The sequence below is a fragment of the Carcharhinus amblyrhynchos genome, unplaced genomic scaffold, assembly GCF_965287045.1.
Source record: "Carcharhinus amblyrhynchos unplaced genomic scaffold, sCarAmb.v2.hapA scaffold_857, whole genome shotgun sequence".
Taxonomy (NCBI): domain Eukaryota; kingdom Metazoa; phylum Chordata; class Chondrichthyes; order Carcharhiniformes; family Carcharhinidae; genus Carcharhinus; species Carcharhinus amblyrhynchos.
Genome location: NW_027650597.1, coordinates 38,116 through 57,938, shown reverse-complemented (window position 1 = coordinate 57,938; position 19,823 = coordinate 38,116). Strand labels below are relative to the sequence as shown.

Here is a 19,823-nt window from a genome sequence, read left to right as displayed (position 1 = left end):
TCCCACCCAACCCTATCCCCGTGACCTCACGTATTTACACTAATATTTCCCCTGACATCCCTCTAACACCAAGGAGCAATTTAGAATGGCCAATCAACCTAACCTGCACATCCTTGGACTGTAGGAGGAAACAGGAGCACCTGGAGGAAACCCACCCAGACACGAGGAGAACGTGCAAACTCAACACAGACAGTGATCCAAGCCAGGAATCAAAGCTGGGTCCCTGGCACAGTAAGGCAGCGGTGCTAACCACTGTGCCACCCTGTGATTCTACTTGACACCTTCGGGTGTTGGTTGGCTCCCTGAGAATTTTAGAGATTTTTGAGGAAGCTATTTGTCTGAGTGTCGTTTAAATTTTAAACAAAAATCTACACACCTGATTGGAATGTGGATTTAGAAAGATGGACTTGACAGCTGGTGAAATGTCTTTAAATTTAGATTGAACTGCTGGGAGCAGCTGTTGCTGTGAACGCTGTCTGTATTTGACCTCCACATCTGAACTACCCAGGGTGTCAATGACAGGCCACTTGGAATAGTTGAGGAAAGGTCACCGGAAAGCAGGCCACTGCTCCGCTCACAGTGAGGCACAAGGATCTATTATTACCCTCGTAGCTTCCTCCTCTGGTATAATTAGACCAACTCCTGTGTTTACAAACAGCTTGCCCAGAACTGCGAGGCATGAGCTACATCTAGCCACTTGGGAAACAGCTTTGCCCTGCGGTTCTAGTGCCTGGGTGGTGTGGCTGCTTCTCTGCAGCTCCTCTCCTGCCCCGCTGTGGGTTTGTTTCAGCCTGGCATAAGTCCAAAACAACGATTGTGCATTTCTGGAACACCTTACGTCACCCTGGGGGCTTCACAGCCAGTGAAGTACCTTTTCCTCTTGAATGCTAGTCTTTGTTGTAACAAACGAAATCCAGCAGTTAATGTTCGCATAGCAAGATCCCACAAGCAGCAGTGTGACATTGACCAGATGATCTATCCTTTCAGTGAAGTTGGCTGTGGAGCAGGAGGGAGGCATCTCCTACGCTTTAATGTAGTGCAGTGGGATCTATTGCTCCCACCCAAGAGGGCAGACGTTGGGGCCAGGCTGGGTGGTGTGGCAATGGGTGAGAGAGGGTGTTCCTTTGTTTGAAGACTCATCCAAAAGATAGCACCTCTGGCAGTGTAGCACACCCTCCGTGCTGATCCTCCAACAGTGAGGTGTCCATCCAGCACTGCCTCTCCAACAGCGTAGCACTCTCCCAGTTACACTGCATTGGGAGTGTCAGCCTAGCTACTGGGGGCACAGCGCTGGTCTGGCATTTGGAGCCACTGGACAGGATTTTACGGCCTCGCTCATCCTGAAACTGTAAAATCCTGCCCGAGATCAGTGGACCTTTAGATGTTCTGCCCTGCAGCCGCTCCAATTCATATGGCGGGCGGGATGGTAAAATTCCAGCCACTGCCTTCTGATTCACAATCGAGAAAGCTGCTCAACTCAGCAACCGATATGGCTGAGGGATAAACAAGACCAGTTTGAGGTTTCTAGCGCAGTGAAGCGCACACTCTAGCATGAGAGGTGGATTGTGGCAGCTAGTCTCCTCGGACATCACCAGAGATCTTTCGGAACACGCAAACAAGGCAGACAGCTATAGAATCCAATGTGACTAACCCGGGATGCTGTGATAAACTCCACAGCTACAGATCAAGGGCAGACCTACAGAGGTGCAGGGAGCAATAGTCATCCAAGGCAAGTCTATTATTCAGCTTTTTCAGTCTGGTAAAAACATGCAGGAGCTGAGATGTCTTTGGTTACAGAGCAGGGTGAATTACATTGAGAACAGCAATGGACGGAAGACTGGCAAGCAATTGGGGATAGGCAGAATAAGAGCCATCAACATAACGGAGAGAAAAACACTGAGCGCGAGAGAATGGTTCACAAGTGGCCTATTACGGATGGAGATGGTCAAAGAAAGATTGAAGTAGAGTCACAGATAGAGGGACAAGAATATAAAGATAAACTAGCCACATAATTCCTGCTCCAGTTTCATTTGGAAACATCTGCACACCAGGATAGCATGGGGATTTTATGTGATGCTCTCTTCAGTCCAATAGCATCTGACACAACTCGAGCTCAATGATAGGTTGCTGTTAGGATTGGTACAATGGCATTGAGTTCCTTTATGTCAAAGGGTGTCTCTCTCTCAGTTTCAACCATCTACAGGATGCACTGCAACAACTCACCAAAGCTCCTTCCCTGACCTCATCCATCCAGAAGGCACGTGGGAACACCATCACACCATCCACATCTGGAAACATAACGGCCATCCTTTACTCAACTGGGTCAAAACCCTGGAACTCCCTCCATAACGGCATTGCGGACATACCTACACCACAGTGGTTCAAGAAGGCAGCTCACCCCCACATTCTCAAGGGCAGTGAGGGATGGGCAATGAATGCTGGCCTAGCCAACAATGCACACATCCCTTAAAAGAATTCAAAAAAAATCCAATCCCAATCCTCTATTTTCTGCAGAATCAAAATAGTATTTTTCATTTTAACTTACAGACCTATAGGGTGGGGTTTTACAGTCCTGCTCGAGCGAGCCTGGAAATTCCCACCCCAGGTCAATGGAACTTTCCATTCTCGGACCCTCACGTGCTCTGATTCCATGGCAGGTGAGGTGATAGAGTTCTGGCCATGGTGTCAGCTCTGTCTCAGCCTTAGAACTTGCACACCTGAGACAGAGGGTGGATAATCCAGACCAGTACTCCCAGTGGGAGACTGAGGTTTACTGGGCTAGGGGGTGCTGCCAGTGATCCCAGTGCAGGACTGAGATCGCACTGGGCTAGGGAGTGCTGCCAGTGCAGGACTGAGATCGTACTGGGCTAGCAGGTGCTGCCAGTGCTCCCAGTGCAGGACTGAGATCGCACTGGGCTCGGGGTGCTGACTGAGGTCGCACTGGGCTAGTGGGTGCTGCCAATGCTCCCAGTGTGGGACTGAGATTGCGCTGGGCTAGAGGTGCTGCCAGTGCTTCCGGTACAGGACTGAAATCGCACTGGGCTAGGGGGTGCTGCCAGTGCTCCCAATGTGGGACTGAGGTTGCATTGGGCTAAGGATGCTGCCAGTGCTCCCGGTGCAGGACTGAGGTTGCACTGGGCTAGGAGTGCTCCCAGTGCAGGACTGAGGTTGCACTGGGCTAGGGGTGCTGCCAGTGCGGGATTGAGGTCGCACTGGGCTAGGGGAGCAAAGATAAACCAAAACCTCGGTAATGAATCTTTGGAGGCAGAAATCTGTTCACCAAAATCCCTTTATTTCCAATTCCAACAGCAGTGCACAGAGTGCTATCAGTCAGCAGTCTACTTTTGGGAGTGCAGAGGAACCAATATTCCCAGTTAAATACAAGGAAAAGATTCCCTGATTGGCCCAAGAATTGACTCCTTAATCAGGGACTTCATTCTCCAGTAGGCCACCCTCAATGGTCGGATTGAAGTCATTCCAACCTCCATCTGCTCCCTCTCAGGTGGACATATCCCATGACTCTCAGGGCAGAGCAGGGGAGTTCCGCTGGGTGTGCTGACCAATATTTATCTCTCAATATAAGCGATGGCTTAGTCTTTATTCCTGCGCTGTTTCTGGAAGCTTGCTGTGCCCAAAGCGACTGCTGCATCTTGTGCATGATGACAGTGACTTCAAAAGGCTGCAATGTCCTTTGGGGCACCCTGCAGCCAGGAGTGGCAACATATAAATGCAGGCCTTCCTTTAATTAATAAACAAGTTGTCAATTATTACAAGTGGGATATTGTCTTGGGGAACCCAGCTGTTTTAATGATTTCAGTCGATATCGAATTGACAGGACATGTTCAAATGTCAGAGATGAGTTGATGTCAGCAGGTCAGCCAAGAAGTTAGAAAGTTACTCCTCTCTTGCTGGCTTTCTGAAAGGCAGCCTGCCACTGTGAACAAAAAGACCCTGTCACTTTAAAACAATGCAACCACTCATGGGCCAAAGGACCCTCACACCCACTTTATCAGGAGGTATTAAACATTCCACTGCATTAACATGAGTGCCTAAATCCGCAGGACAGCTGCAGCCTTTAAATAGTTTCAGCTGGTCGAGAGAGAGCAAGAGAGCTTGAGAAGACTCTGACTGCTGGTGTTACTGCTGGGTAGGTGCCCTCTACCCCAATCATTTCTATTCTGTCTCTTGGTATCGATTATATCGGGAACAGCGCTAAAGAAGGAAGCTGGGCTAGCTCCACCCAGAGCTGGGAATGTTCATCAAAGATTTAATCAAGGTGTTCTGAATTCTGAACAGATTTGAAAGAGCAGATCGCGAGTAACTGTTCCTACCGGCGAGAGTCAGTAACCCGAAGGACACAGGCTTAAGGTAATTGGTAAAAGAACGAGACATGGGGAGAGAGGAGGATATTTTTTACACAGGAAGGTACTACCTGAAAGGACAACGGAAGGTGGTGGTATGTTGGCCTTTATAGCAAGAGGGTTTGAGCATAGGAATAGGGATGTTTTAATGCACTTGTACAGGGCATTGGTGAGGCCACATCTGGAGTATTGTGTGCAGTTTTGGTGTCCTTATCTGAGGAAGGCTGTCCTTGCTATAAAAAGAGTGCAGTGAAGGTTTACCAGGCTGATTCCTGAGATGGCAGGTCTATCAGATGAGGAGAGATTAAGTCGGTTAAGATTATATTCACTGGAGTTTAGAGTGAGAAGGGATCTGATAGAAACTTATAAAATTCTAACAGGGTTGATTCAGAAAGAATGTTCCCGATGGCGGGGAGAGTCCAGAACTAGGGGTCAGAGTTTGAGGATAAAGGATAAACCTTTTAGAACTGAGGTGAGGAGAAATTTCTTCACCCAGAGGGTGGTGAATGCGTGGAATTCACTCCCACAGGAAATAGTTGAGGCCAAAACATTGTGTGATTTCAAGAAGAAATTAGATTTGGCTCTTGGGGCCAAAGGATCGAGGGATTTTGAGAGAAGGCAGGATCAGGATATTGAATCTGATAGTCAGCCACAATCAAAATGAATGGCGGAGCATAAGAACATAAGAAATAGGAGCAGGAGTAGGCCAACTAGCCCTTCGAGCCTGCCCCGCCATTCAATAAGATCATGGCTGATCTGTCGTGGCTCAGTTCCACATTCCCGCCCTCTCCCCATAACCCTTAATCCCCTCTCTTATCAAAAACCCATCAACCCGCGTCTTAAAAATATTTAGCGAGGCAGCCTCCACCACTTCAACGGGCAGAGAATTCCAGAGATTCACCACCCTTTGAGTGAAGAAGTTCCTCCTCAACTCCGTTCTAAACCGCCCCCCCTTTATCTTGAGGCTGTGCCCCCTAGTCCTACTGTCCTTTCTGAGCGGGAAGAGTCTCTCCACCTCTATCCTATCCATCCCATTCATCATCTTATACGTCTCAATGAGATCTCCCCTCATTCTTCTAAACTCTAACGAGTACAAGCCTAATTTATTCAGCCTCTCCTCATAGCTCAACTCCGGCATCATCCTAGTAAACCTCCTCTGCACTCCCTCCAAGGCCAAAATATTCTTGCGTAAGTACGGCGCCCAAAACTGCACACAGTACTCCAGCTGCGGCCTCACCAATGCCCTATACAGCCGCAGCAAGACCTCCCTACTTTTATATTCAATCCCCCTCGCTATGAAGGCCAGCATCCCATTCGCCTTCCTGACCACCTGCTGCACCTGCAAGCTGGGTTTTTGCGACTCATGCACAAGAACCCCGAGGTCCCTCTGCACCGTCGCCTGCTGCAGTTTTTCTCCACGCAAGTAATAATCCTTCCTACCATTATTCCTACCAAAGTGGACCACCTCGCACTTGCCAACATTAAATTCCATTTGCCATTTCCTGGCCCATTCGCCCAGTCTATCTAGATCCTTCTGTAGACTCTCCACACCCTCCGCACAATTTGCCTTTCCACCAATCTTGGTGTCATCAGCAAATTTCGACACCCTACACTCGGTTCCCTCCTCCAGATCATCTATATAAATGGTAAAAAGCTGAGGCCCCAGCACCGAACCCTGGGGCACTCCACTAGGCACCATCCGCCAATCCGAATAGCACCCATTGACCCCCACACTCTGCCTCCTATTTGACAACCAGTCCTCTATCCACGCTAACACCCTACCCCCAATTCCATGCCCCCTGACCTTCTGCAATAACCTCTTGTGAGGTACCTTGTCAAACACCTTCTGAAAATCAAGAAAGACCACATCCACCGGCTCTCCTCTATCCACTGCCCTAGACACATCCTCATAGAACTCCAGTAAATTTGTTAGACACGACTCCCCTTTAACGAAACCGTGCTGCGTCTGCTCTATCAAGCAGTTCCCCTCAAGATGCCTCGCTATTTCCTCCTTGATGACAGATTCTAACATTTTACCTAAGGAGCAGGCTGGAAGGGCCTGAATTCCTAAGCAGGTTCTGTCGGTACTTTCAAAAGGGAATTGGATAAATACTCAATGAGGCCAAAGTTTGCAAGCCTATAGGGCTAGAGCAGGGTGGAGAGGAATTAATTAGATAGCCCTTTCAAAGGGGCTGATACAAGCAAGATGGGCTGAATAGTTTGCTCTGTGCTGCGTGATTCTAAGAGAGTGGGTGGATAGTGGGGTGTTGTAGTAGGTGGTGATGGTTGATGATGATTTTCATTGGAAAGGCTTTCACTCATAGTACCCATTGTGGTGGGAGAGCATGTAGCCCATTACTGTGAGTTCCCTACAATGGAGAATTGTAACTGAGGATTCAGCCCTTTATTTATTATTCATATTTGGGACGTGGGCATCACCAGGAAGATCAATATTTCTTTTGGAAGCGTGAATGATTCTGAAGGAAGACAGAAGAATGAAGGAAGTAGGGCAGCACGGTGGCACAGTGTTAGCACTGATGTCTCAAAGCACCAAGGACCTGCGTTCAATTCCCAGCTTGGGGTCACTGTCTGTGCAGAATCTGAACATTCTCCCCATGCCTGCTTGGGTTTCCTCCGGGTGCTCCAGTTTCCTCCCACACTCCAAAGATGTGCAGGTTAGGTGGATTGGCCATGCTAAATTGCCCATTAGTGTCCACAGATGTGCAGGTTAAGTGGATTGGCTACGCTCAATTGCCCTTAGTGTCCAAAGATGTGTAGGTTAGGTAAATTGGCTGTGCTAAATTGCCCCTTAGTGTCTAAAGATGTGTAGGTTAGGTGGATTGGCCATGCTAAATTGTCCCTTAGTGTTCAAAGATGTGCAGGTTAGGGAAATTAGCGGACTGAATATATGGGGTTACGGGGATGAGGCCTGGGTAAGATGTTCTGTCGGAGATTTGATACAAATTTGATGGATTGAAAGACCTCCTTCTGTACTGTAGGGATTCTAGAGGTTCGGCCTCAGTGATTTGTAGAATTCTAGCATCTCTCCGCAACTTTAGACAGACAACAAGCGGTGACACAGCAAAAACTGTACCAATGGCCTATCTCCAGTAATATTTCACCTGGAGAGTAACGAGTGAAATAGGAAGTGAGACTCCCACAGCATCTTCTGGAATGTCCACTTTGTTCACAGGCAGTGAAATACTTTTGAACGTACAGGAAATATGGCAGCTAATTTGTGCGCAGCAAGCTCCCACAAAAAGGAATGTGACGATAACCAGATGATCTGCATTTTATTGTTTGCAAATGAACATTGAGGTGCAGGGTGGGGGGAGTGGGAGAGGCATGGGCGCGGCACCAGGGAGAACTCCCCTGTTGTTCCTCGGCCTAATGCTAAGGGATTGTTCCCTTCCACCTGCTTTCCCATGCACACAGATTCTCCATGGTTGCTGGCAGCTGGCACCTCATCCTTGCCAGGACTAAAGATTCAAAACGTTCACAGGATCAAATGGAGGCCATTCAGCCCCTCGAGCCTATTCCAGCATTCAATTTATGGCAGAACAGTGGCACAGTGGTTAGCACTGCTGCCTCACAGTGCCAGAAACCTGGGTTAAATTTCCAGCTTGGCTCGCTGTCTCTGTGGAGTTTGTATATTCTCCCCATGTCTGCGTGAGTTTCCTCCCACAGTCCAAAGATGTACAGGTTAGGTTGATGTTAAAATTGACCCTGGTGTCGGGGGATTAGCAGGGTAAATGTGTGGGGTTACAGGAATAGGGCCTGAGTGGGACAGTGGCCAGTACAAACTTGATGAGCCGAATGGCCTCTTTCAGTACTGTCGGAATTCTGTGACTCTAGATCTGGACAGATTGGTATTTCCGTTCTCATTTTCCTGTGTTTGATCCCTCTCTGTTAATAGCCGAGAGGGTATAGATGGACAGGCATCCAGATTTCAGATTGTCAAATCCTGACATAGAAATCTTCCTGAAAGCAGTGATGGGTCGATTTGAACTTTCTCCAATAAAGTTCAACTCCCTGAAATTCCAATGTCAGTTCCACCAGGCCCTCATAAAACTTTTTCCTAATAATTGCTCCGATACCCCACGATTTTTCAGTTCAACTGCTGAATATTTTGAGTAGGGAATAGTTCCAAGGAAGGCTTACTAAGTAAAGTAGTAGGGATTGGCAGCCTCTCACTGCATGTTATCAGTTGACCTGCCAACTCTCATCCATTTCTGCTGACGTGTCTGATGAATAATGTTTGGGTTGTAATTGTGCACGTTTTGTTTTATAATTAATCCCAGAAGGCTCGTCTATCTGCCTTTCCTGGAGCGCTCACGTCCAGTAATCACTTTCAGCCCTTCCTGTGTGACTGACTCTGAGGTGAGTGGTTGTTGTGTGTGGGTGGGTGGGGTGGGTGGGGGGGGTGGTGCAAGACAAGGCATGTGGCAGAGGAATTCCCTCAGTCCTGAAGGTGAGGTTTACTTGGGTGGCAGAACAGGATTGCGTCGGGAGATCGATTTTGCTTACTCTGTTATTAGAGGCTGAGTGCAAACATCATTGAAGAATCATGGGATCGCTACAGTGCAGAAGGAGGCCACTTAGCCTATGGAGCCTGCACCGATCACAATACCACGCAGGCCCTATTCCCATAACCCACATGTTTACCCTTCTCACCTCCCCGTCAGAAAGGGGCAATTTAGCACGGCCATTCCACCTAACCTGCACATCTTTGTAGTGTCAAATATAAAAGATTCAAAAAACCCACCCCCATTCCACTCCCCAACATGGGATTTTGGGGGCCCCTATCCTCTCCCCTTTCCTACCCCCTGCTTTAAGGGTTCCCTTCCAAGCCACCACCATCCTGACTTGGAAATATATCAGCAGTTCCTTCACAGTCACTGGGTCAAAATCCTGGAACTCCCTCCCTACAGATCTTGGAACCGCCTCCCTGAGGGGCAGGCCTGCAACGGCAGTGGGGGGGGAACACTTTGATTTAAAGGCTCAGCTGGAAACAAAGGATCTGTTCAGACACTGAACGTTAATGTTGATGGTGGTGAAGTGTCGCCATGTTGCACAGGCCTACGCTTGTTTAGTAAACAGTCTGCATTTATTCAGTGGATCTCAGCTAACATGATAATCCCATTGGCCGAGATATCTCGATAATAGGAAGAGCTGAGCAGTTTCAGCTCTGAATCATTAAATGGAATATTACAGATGGGGACAAGATTATCCTCTTCTGTTGAATACCCTGGTTCTACCTCTCCCCATGTGGATGACACGATGGTACAGTGCTTAGCACTGCTGCCTTACAGCACCAGGGACCTGCTTTCAATTCCCAGCTCGGGTGACTGTCTGCGCAGAGACTGTACATTCTCCCCGTGTCTCTGGGTGCTCCAAAAGACGTGCTGGTTAGGGTGCATTGGCCATGCTAAATGCTTCCTCAGTGTACCCGAACAGGCACCGGAGTGTGGCGACTAGGGGGATGTTCTCAGTAATTTTATTGCTGTGTTAATGTAAGTCTACTTGTGACGCTAATAAATAAACTTGAAAACTTAAAATTTTTCGGTAACCCCTGTTTCTACCACCTTCTGAGGCAGTCACACAATGAGAGAAAAAAGATTCTCATCATCTCCGTCCTATAAGGGCAATCCTTGGTTTGAGGGTTGCGGGACTTTGGAACTGTGTCAGAAGGGGATGGAGGACAGGATCACTGAAGGCAGAGGTAGATAGATTCTTGGTAGGTGAGGGAATCAAAAGTTATGGGGGGGGTAGGTGGGGAATGTGGAATTAAAATTGCAAACATCAGCCTCCATCCTACTGAATAGCGGAACAGGCTTGAGGGGCCGAATGGCCTCCCCCAACTCCTATTTTATGTGTTAATCCCCAGAGCAATTGCACAGACAGGAAATGCTGTTCTTTGCTGGGTGAATAGCACCCATCCTGCCCCCAGGTGAAAAGGTCATGGGTTCAAACCCCATTCCCACAGCGCAAGAACAGAATCTGCGTTGACACTCCAATGGAGGACTTAGGGAGTGTGCATTCTTGGAGGTGTTGTCTTAAGAGTGAGCTATTCAACCATGGCAGCATCTGTCCTCTCGGGCAAGGACATAAGTGGCATTATGGAAGAGGAACAGGGCTTTTTTCTCCAGCATCCTACCAGTATTTAAGTTTAAAGTTTATTTTTTGTGTGACATGTAGGCTTACGTTAAGACTGCAGTGCAGTTACTGTGAAAATCCCGCAGACCCCTACAATGCTGAAAGAGGACATTTGGCCCATCGAGATTGACAGAGCATCTTACCCAGGCCCAACTACTCTGCCCTTTCTCCATAGCCCTGCACAGTTAGCATGGCCAATCCACCTAACCTACACATCTTTGGGCACTAAGGGGCAATTTAGCATGGCCAGTCTACCCAAAACTTTGCGTTGTGGGAGGAAACCAAAGCACCTGGAGAAACCCATGCAGACACAAGGAGAATGTGCAGACTGCACACACAGTGACCCAAGCTGGGAATCAAACTCAGGACCCTGGTGCTGTGAGGCAGCAGTGCTAACCACTCTGCCACCGTGCTGCCCATGGAGGGATATAACCCTGTGCAATTTCTCTGCCCCTGTAATTCCAGACTCCAATCCGTTTGCTCCACAAAGCTGTGCCTTCAGCTATTCAGTCTAATACATTGTGAAAATCTCACTTCTTAAAGTCCCTGTCTCCTTCTCTGTCTTTTTCCTCTTTCACTGAGTATGTGGCCATTGACCCTACTATTTCCCTTGACAGCTGGGTGTTAAATGTTCAAAGAATCCTACAGTGTAGAAAGAGGCTGCTCGGCCCATCAAGTCTGCACCAACCACAACCTCACTCAGCCAGTCCACCTAACCAACACATCTTTAGACTGTGGGAGAGAACCGGAGCACCCAGAGAAAACCCACACAGACACAGGGAGAACGTGCAGGCTCCACATAGTGACCAAGGCTGGAATTGAACCCAGGTCCCTGGCGCTGTGAGGCAGCAGTACTAACCACTGTTGCGTCATGCCGCTGCACACCATTGACTGTTAAACATTGACTGTTATTTGTCCTTTGAATTACTTTAGGACTTTTCAAACCACACTAGGTGCAAGTATTTTCACTTTGGACTGATAAATTAGTTTGATAGTGTGAGTAAGCAGAGGTAATTAGATTGAGCTGCAGATAATCCCAGAGAAGGTTCTTCTACACATTACCAATGGATGGGGTGGGGAGGGAAGCTTTTCTAGCTTTGAACAACCACCCCACACACACACACACACACACACACACACACACACAAAACAGGTTTGGTCATAGACTGGCCTATACAGCTAACTGTCAAAAGAGCCAGCCCAGCCATGATTGGCTGACTGAACCATAAAACATACAGCACAGAAACAGGTCTTTTGGCTGTTCTTGACTGTGCTGAACCATTTTTCTGCCTAGTCCCACTGACCTGGACCATATCCCTCCATGCTCCTCTCATCTATGTGCCTGTCCAAGAGTTTCTTAAATGTTAAAAGTGATCCCGCATTCACCACTTCATCTGGCGGCTCACTCCACATTCCCACCACTCTCTGTGTGAAGAACCCCAGCCCCCTAATATTCCCTTTAAACTTTTCCCCCTTCACTCTTAACCCATGTCCTCTAGTTTTTTTTCTCCCCTAGCCTCAGTGGAAAAAGCCTGCTTGCATTCACTCTATCTATACCCATCATTATTTTATACACCTCTATCAAATCTCCCCTCATTCTTACACTCCGGGGAATAAAGTCCTAACCTATTCAACCTTTCTCTGTAACTCAGTTTCTCAAGTCCTGGCAATGTCCTTGTAAACATTCTCTGCACCCTTTCAACCTTATTAATATCCTTCCTGTAATGGGGTGACCAAAACTGCACACAATGCTCTAAATTCAGCCTCACCAATGTCTTATACAACCTCACCATAACATTCCAACTCTTATGCTCAATACTTTGATTTATAAAGGCCAATGTACCAAAAGCACTCTTTGTGACCCTATCTACCTGTGAAGCCACTTTTAGGGAATTATGTATCTGTATTCCCAGATCCCTCTGTTCTACTGCACTCTTCAGTGTCCTACCATTTACCGTGTATATATTTTACTTTGGTTTGTCCTTCCAAAGTGCAATACCTCACACTTGTCTCCATTAAACTCCATCTGCCATTTTTCAACCCATTTTTCTAGCTGGCCCAAATCCTTCGCAAGCTTTGAAAACCTTCCTCACTGTCCATTACACCTCCAATGTTTGTGACATCAACAAATTTGCTGATCCAATTTACCATATTATCATCCAGATCATTGATATTGATGACAAACAACAATGGACCCAGCTCTGATCCCTGTGGCACACCACTAGTCACAGGCCTCCACTCAGAGAAGCAGTTCTCCAGTATCACTGTCTGGCTTCTTCCATTGACCGAATGTCTAATCCAATTTACTACCTCTCCATGTATACCTAGCGACTGAACCTTCTTAACTAACCTCCCATGCAGGACCTTGTCAAAGGCCTTACTGAAGTCCATGTAGACAACATCCACTGCCTTCCCTCATCCACTTTCCTGGTAACCTCCTCGTAAACTCTAATAGATTGGTTAAACATGACCTACCACGCACAAAGCCATGTTGACTCTCCCTAATAAGTCCCTGTCCATCCAAATATTTCTAGATCCTATCTCTTAGTACTCCTTCCAATAATTTACCTATTACTGACGTCAAACTTCCCGGCCTATAATTTCCCAGATTACTTTCTGAGCCTTTTTTAAACAACGGAACAACATGCGCTATCCTCCAATCATCCGCCACCTCACCCATGGGTACCGACATTTTAAATATATCTGCCAGGGCCCCTGTAATTTCAACACCAGTCTCCTTCAAGGTCCGAAGGAATACCCTGTCTGGTCCTGGGGATTTATCTATTTTGATTTGCCTTAAGACAGCAAGTACCTCCTCCCCTTTAATCTGTATAGGTTCCATGACCTCCCTACTTGTTTGCCTTATTTCCATAGACTCCACGCCAGTTTCCTTAGTAAATACAGACCCAAAAAACCTATTTAATATCTCCCCCGTTTCTTTTGGTTCCAGACATAGCCGACCACTCTGACCTTCAAGAGGACCAATTTTATCCCTTACTATCCTTTTGCTCTTAATATACCTGTAGAAACTCTTAGGATTATCCTTCACCTTGACTGCCAAAACAACCTCATGTCTTCTTTTAGCCCTCCTGATTTCCTTCTTAAGTAGTTTCTTGCACTTTTTATACTCCTCAAGCATCTTATTTGCTCCCTGTTGCCTATGCATGTCATGCATCCCTCTCTTTATCAGCGCTCCAATATCCCTCGAGAACCCAAGTCTCTTATTCTTATTCACTTTGCCTTTAATCCTGACAAGAACATGCAAAGTCTGCACTGTCAAAATTTCTCCTTTGAAGGCGTTCCACTTACCCTTCACATCCTTGCCAGAGAACAACCTGTCCCAATCCACGCTTTTTAGATCCTTTCTCATTTCTTCAGATTTGGCCTTTTTCCAGTTTAGCACATCAACGCAAGGACCAAATCTATCTTTATCCATGATCAGGTTGAAACTATGGCATCATGATCACTGGAACCAAAGTGTTCCCCTACTCACACTACCATCACTTGTCCTAACTCATTTCCTAATAGGAGATCTAATATTGCATCCTCTCTAGCTGGCACTTCTATATACTGATTTAGAAAATTTCCCTGAACGTATTTTACAAACTCTAACCTGTCTAGACCTTTAATAGTATGGGAGTCCCAATCTTTATGTGGAAAATTAAAACCCCTACTATCACAACTTTCTGTTTCCTGCAGCTATCTGCTATCTCTCTGCAGATTTGCTCCTCCAATTCTCTATTGGTGGCCTATAATACAAGTCCATTAATGTGGTCATACCTTTCCTGTTTCTCAGCTCCACCCATATGGCCTCGGTAGACAAGTCCTCTAATGTGTCCTGCCTGAGCACTGCTGTAACATTTTCCCTGACTAGCAATGCCACTGCCCCCCACCCCTCATCCCTCTGCCTCTATCATGTCTGAAACATCGGAACCCTGAAACATTGAGCTGCCAGTCCTGGCCCTCCTGTCAGTAATGGCTATAATGTCGTAATTCCATGTGTCAATCCACACTCTCAGCTCATCTGCCTCCTTCTGTACTGTAAAGTTTTAACTAGTAAGGGACATCTTGGACAATGAGATCCATTATTCCCAAAGGCGAATCTCCCAGAAACCGCTGCAGATAATTCCCAGGAGGGGAAAACCAACCCGAGTGTCGAAACATTGATAATATTTTTATTGGTTTTAATTACGTATTAGTTATACATGTATAAAAATGATCAGAGATTGGTGTGAGGCTAGGTAGTAAGGCCAAGAATGAACAAACTTCCAGTCTGCTAATGAGCTTTGCTGTCCACTTTGTGAGGGGGAGGGATTAGTGAGGTCTCATGATGCGGGGTATACAAGTGACCAATAGCAAGTGAGGTGGATGGTCATGTGATAATGACCAATCAGAGTTGATGACCCTACCTACAATATTGTTTGTCTTTCCTAAGCCCCGCAGGCTAAGTTTGGCTCCCATCCGCTTCTATTCCACCCCCATACCCCTCGGCAGTCAGTGAGGTTCACCCACTTGCTTGGTGCCCACGGCACCAGTGGCCACCCTCACCCACTTGTGCCCACCCTTGCGGATATTGGCAACACTCCCGTCAAGTAGATTCTTCAGCCATGTTGAGGAGCAATGGCAGACATGAGCCTGGTTCTGACCCTTGACTCATGTTCCAACATGCACAAGTGCACCCAGCACAGGAAGCTGGTTCCTCTTTGCCCCTTCTGCGCCCCCAGGGGCTCTGTGTACAGATAACACCCCCAGGGCAATCAACAAATTCAACAGCCTGGTTTCCTATCCTGACATAGCTCAAGAGAATGCACAGCTCAATGGAACCAATCCCCTAACCGATAATCTGATAGCTCCCCAGCAGAGATCTCAAGCAAATATCTCTCCCCCACTGAACAAGACTTGAATTGAGACTATGAATGAGCCCCAATTCTCCCCCCTCTCTGGCAACACCGACGGGGTGAGAATGGCCTGAGAATTCTGGCTTACAATTCCGTCTGTCGTGTTTTATGTCAGCTGTGGTGTAGTGGGCCTCTGCCTCATCTCTAAGACACGGTGGGCTCAAGATTTACCGCAGAGACTTTACCATTGAAACCAGGCTGACGTTCCCAGTGCGACACTGAAGGAGTGCAGTACTGCTGGCAAAACCAAGACTCCATCCTCAAAGGAGTGGGGGTGTACCCCCCACCCCGCCACATACTTGTCCCCTCCACTAATTTTATCAAAACAAAAACAAGGAGGGAAAGATTTTCCATCCCACCTCCCCCGCACCCCCCCCCCCCCCCCCCCCCAACCCCCGAAACCAGAAAATCCCACCTGAGGCCAACAGAACTTTCCATTGTCCGCCTCTCGCCAGCTGCAATTCTTGTGGCAGGCAAGGGGCAGCAACATTCCAGCCGTAATCTGATTATTTGATTGTTGTTTGCGGAATCTTGCTATGCATAATTTGGCTGCTGCGTTTACTACATTACAACAGCTGCTACACTTTGAAATGTGCTTCATTGGCTGTGAAGCGCTGTGGGACCTCCTGGAATTGTAGAAGGGTCTTTAGAAATGCAAGTTCTTTCTTTCTCTCACTAACCACCAGTCATCCCACGCACACACACACACCTCCCTAATGCTCCCGGTTGTGGGTGTCAGGTGAGGAGGGGATTGAATTCTGGCATCTCCCTGAACTCCAGGGCTGTGCCCAGAGATGAGCTGCAGTATATTCAAGGCTGTCAGTGCACAGTGATAAACAGGGGCTGAAAATCTCCTGAAGGTGGCTGATGTGCCAATGCGGGGTCAAAATCATTTTTTTAAAAGCCCAACGCCTACTTAAATTGATCCAATGTTAATTTGTGAGCAACAGGCAAGAGTTTCACAGAACACATTCTTGACGCAGTGAGCCAGCTGTTATCTTATCTCGCTCACTTAGTTACAAAACAAGCCAATAAATGTCAATTTTTTTCAGCTCAGGGCAGCAGTCAGGTCTTTGCCCTTGGGTTCATTGTGCTCATTCTAACAGGTGGTGTCGTAAAGAGCTCTCTGCAAGGTCCAGGAATTAGAGAGTGACGCAAATCCCCTTCCTCACTAAATGTGCTGCGCCTCAGAAATGGCTGTCCCTCAATGGCAGCTCAGTGGTGGCTCAGTGGAACTTGTCACCATTTTCTCTCTGGGCCTCAAGTGATTAGTAGGTGAGTGAAGCTGAGATTCAGCCTGGCCATGATCTACAGGAGGTTGGAGGGGCTGAATGGCCTACTCCTTACTCCTAAGAAAGGCAGAAACAGGCCATTTGGCCCCTCTGCTCTGGGCTGGTGTTTCTGCTGCTGTGGATCCTTCTCCCATCCTCTCACTTCATCTCACCCCAGCGGTATGTCCTTCTATTCCTTTCTTTGTCATGTGTTTACCCAGCTTTCCCCTTAAATGCGTTTGTGCTATTCTGGTATGGTAGGGCGTTGGGGAGCGTTATAGAATAAAGAGCTTCTTGAAAGTAGAGTCACAAGTGGACAGAGTGGTGAAGAAGGCATTTGACATGCTTGATTTCATTGGCCAGAACATTGAGTACAGGAGTTGGAACATTTTGTTAAAGTTGTACAAGAGATTGGTAAGGCCACACTTGGAACTCCATGTACAGTTCTGGTCACCCTGTTATAGAAAGAATATTATTAAACTAGAAAGAGTGCAGAAAAGATTTACTAGGATGCTACCAGGACTTGATGTTTGAGTCATAAGGAGAGGCTGGATAGAATGGGACTTTTTTCTCTGGAGCGTAGGAGGCTGAGGGGGTGATCTTATAAAGGTCTATAAAATAATGAGGGGCACAGATCAGCTAGATAGTCAATATATTTTCCCAAAGGTAGGGGAGTCTAAAACTAGAGGGCATAGATTTAAGGTGAGAGGGGGGAGATACAAAAGAGACACAATTCTTTTCACAGAGGATGGGTGAGTGTCTGCAATGAGCTACCAGAGGCAGTAGTAGAGGTGGGTATAATTTTTTCTTTTAAAAAGTGTTTAAACAGTTACATGGGTAAGATGGGTATAGAGGGATATGGGCCAAACACAGGCAATTAGGACTAGCTTAGTGGTAAAAAATGGGCAGCATGGACAAGTTGGGCCAAAAGGCCTGTTTCCATGCTGTAAACTTCTATGATTCCTCAACCACTTTCTGTGGTAGCAAGTTCCACATCCTCACAACTCACTGGGTAAATATGTTCACCCTGAATTCCCTATGGGATTTATTCCAATTCTCTTTCTGCACTCAGGTTTCCAAGCTAGTTATTCCCGCAACAGGTCGCTGGGGAGCTTATAGCTTGATGGGGATCAAGTGTGCCTAACCAAGAGTCCCTCCCACCCTTACTGCCAGCCATTGGCATGTTTCGAAGGATTTACAGGTGTACAGTGGGAGTTAACGGGAAGGGATTTGATCATTGGGATTGCATACAGTGGGAGTGAATGGGAAGGGATTGGATCCATTGCAATTGTGTATGTTGGGACTGAATGGGAACAGGTTTGATATATTGGGATTGTGTGCAGTGGGAGTGAATAGGAAGTGGTTTGGGTCCATAGGGATTGTGTACATTGGGAGTGAATGGGAACGGGTTTGGGTCCTTTGGGATTGTATACAGTGGGAGTGAATGGGAAGGAGTTTAATCCATTGGGATTGTCTACATTGGGAGTGAATAGGAAGTGGTTTGGGTCCATTGGGATTGTCTACAATGGGAGTGAATGGGAAGGGGTTTGGATCCATTGGGATTGTCTACAATGGGAGTGAATGGGAAGGCGTTTGGGTCCATTGGGATTGTTTACAATGGGAGTGAATAGGAAACGGTTTGGGTCCTTTGGGATTGTTTATAGTGGGAGTGAATGGGAAAGAGTTTGGGTCCTTTGGGATTGTTTACAGTGGGAGTGAATAGGAAAGAGTTTGGGTCCTTTGGGATTGTTTATAGTGGGAGTGAATGGGAAAAGGGGTTTGGGTCCTTTGGGATTGTTTACAAGGGGAGTGAATGGGAAGGGGTTTGGTCCATTGGGATTGTCTACAGTGAGAGTGAATGGGAAAGGGTTTGTGTCCTTTGGGATTGTTTACAAGGGGAGTGAATGGGAAAGGGTTTGGGTCCACTGGAATTGTGTACAGTGGGAGTGGATGGGAAGTGATTTGGGTCCATTGGGATTGTCTACAGTGTGAATGCATGGGAAAGAGTTTGGGTCCTTTGGGAGTGAATGGGAAGTGGTTTGGGTCCATTGGGATTCTCTACACTGTGAGTGAATGGGAAAGAGTTAAGGTCCATTGGGATTGTCTACAGTGGGAGTGAATGGGAAAGTGTTTGGGTCCAATGGGAGTGAATGGGAAGGGGTTTAGGTCTATTGGGATGGTCTACAGTGGGAATGAATGGGAAAGGTTTTGAACACAATGTACTGACAGTTCAGCTCTATGGATGGTCAAAGTGAACATGGAATGAGTGAGACCATCTCAAGGCCAGCAGAATGAGACAGACACAGTAGTCAAAGTGCGGATTTTACAGGGCATTAGTTTGGAACTGTACTCGATAAGATTGTTCCATGGTGAGAGACTCCCTCACACCAATGACAGCAAAGTACATTCATTCCCGTCCCTCGCCCCCTTTTAAAAGCTGAAATTGTATGTTGTTAAACAGCCACACTTTCCCTGGGGCATTCCCGGTGCTATCACATGTAATTTTATTACAAGGCCAACAGTTGGCTTCCCATGTCTGGTGTCATAAATTATTCCTGCATGCCAACCTGACATTCCTGGAAATAATTCACGTCACTTTTCCAAAGATACATTTACCCAGTGCTATTTCTATTAGTTATGGAGGCTGTTGGCTGTTCTCATAGAATCCCTACAGTGCAGAAGGAGACCCATTGAGTCTGCATTGACTCTCCAACAGAGCATCCCATTCAGGCCCCATCCCTGTAATCCCACGTATTTATCCCACTATTCTACACATCTTGGGACACTGAGGGGCAATTTAACTAATCCACCTTAGGGGCAACGTGGTGTCACAGTGGTTAGCACTGCTGCCTCACAGCTCCAGGGGCCTGGGTTCGATTCCCAGCTTGGATCACTGTCTGTGTGGAGTTTGCACATTCTCCCTGTGTTTGCGTGGGTTTCCTCCGGATGCTCTGGTTTTCTCCCACAGTCCAAAGATGTGCAGGTTAGGTGATTGGCCATGCTAAATTGCCCCTTAGCATCCCAGGATGCATAGGTTAGAAGGATTAGCGGGGTAAATATATGGGGTTATGAGGATAGGGCCTGGGTGGGATTGTTGTCGGTGCAGACACAATGGGCCGAATGGCCTCTTTCTGCAC

General features: G+C 47.2%; 1 protein-coding gene across 9 annotated transcripts in view; it reads left to right on the top strand.

Moving 5' to 3' along the window:
• The first annotated feature begins 4,077 nt into the window (after positions 1-4,077).
• Positions 4,078-19,823, top strand: part of LOC145340230 (acetylcholinesterase-like) — a 48,395-nt gene continuing 32,649 nt past the window's right edge. For 3 of the 9 annotated variants that reach the window (XM_080184669.1, XM_080184664.1, XM_080184673.1), the window contains exons 1-2: positions 4,154-4,368; positions 8,663-8,741. The gene's annotated coding sequence lies outside the window, so the exon portion shown is untranslated. The other 6 variants (XM_080184665.1, XM_080184668.1, XM_080184666.1 and 3 more) reach the window with 6 other exon arrangements.